The sequence below is a fragment of the Octopus bimaculoides genome, chromosome 23, assembly GCF_046866305.1.
Source record: "Octopus bimaculoides isolate indiv1 chromosome 23, ASM4686630v1, whole genome shotgun sequence".
In the NCBI taxonomy this organism is placed as follows: Eukaryota; Metazoa; Mollusca; class Cephalopoda; order Octopoda; family Octopodidae; genus Octopus; species Octopus bimaculoides.
The window spans coordinates 33688247-33689704 of NC_142950.1; positions in this window are offsets into that span (position 1 = coordinate 33688247).

The window sequence follows — 1458 nt, forward strand, 5'->3', positions numbered from 1 at the left end:
TTCAAATTTTAGCACAAGACCAGCAAGTTCAGGGGAGGGGATGAGTCGATTATATCGACCCCCAGTGCTCAACTGGTACTTATTTTATCGACCCTGAAAGGATGAAAGGCAAAGTCAACCTTATTGGAATGTAAACTCAGAATGTGAAGATGGACAAAACGACGCTAAGCATTTTGCCCAGTATTCTAATGATTCTGTCAGCTCACCGCTTTATTTCCAACGAAAATATTAATTGCTGATTTGTGAGAAAGTCTTTTACGTTTCAAGCCTACGCTCTTCGATAGAAAGGAACACAAAAATAAACAGGGAAAGAAAATAAAAAAGGTTTAGTGGCTAGTGATCTATATATATATATATATATATATATATATATATATATACACACACACACATATATATATACATACATGCATACACACACGAAGACAAACACATACATATTTGAAATTCATTACAGAGATAAATACATAGATAGCTAGGTAGATACACGTGCTTCACATCATACATTTGACTCCACTAAAAATGAAGTATTTATCACAAAAGTGCTCACTCAATAATTCTAAATAAATTAAATTAGCCACAGCGATGATAACATCTCTGTGACAAGTGAAACAGAAATTGAAGAATCTTGATATGTCCATATATATATATATATATATATATATATATATATATATATATATATATATATATACACACATACACCTTCCATCCAGGTTATAAGTAGATATCTTTCTGTATGTAAGCTATAAAATGGTTTCATGAGTTGATCAAACTGGTTTCTAGAAAAAGGTGGAATTACAGCCACTAGTAGGCATATTTATCCCTGTTATTATCTGTCTGTCTGTCTGCCTGTCTGTCTACTTGTCTGTCTAAACTGTCCAACCCATGCCAGCATGGAAAGCAGACATTAAACGATGATGATTATGATATATATATATATATATATATATATATATATATATATATATATATATATATATATATATATATGTATATATATATATATATATATATATATATATATATAATCATCATCATCATCATCATTTAACATCCATTTTCCATGTTAGCATGGGTTGAACAGTTTGACAGGATCCAGTGTCAAATTTGGCATGGTTTCTAGGGCTGTATGCCGTTCCTAATGCCAATCACTTTACAGAGTGTATTGGTGTTTTGTTTTTTTCCTGCCACTGGCTCCTGGTGAGGACACCTGATTAAACTTGCAAGACAGAAAAAGAACAAGAAAGAAAAAAGAAAAAGAAAAAGTTCTCACTACTAAGAGGGGGAGGTAGTAGGTGGGTGGCTTTATGGTTAAGCGTTGACTGGTTAGAGTATAATAGAAGGACAGACTCAGGCATATTGCTATAGAGGAGATACTTGGCTGAAGGAGACAAGAGGAAGGTAGTGATGAAGTACTGAGGTACTTGAGGTACAAGAGGGTGATATGTAAGAGTG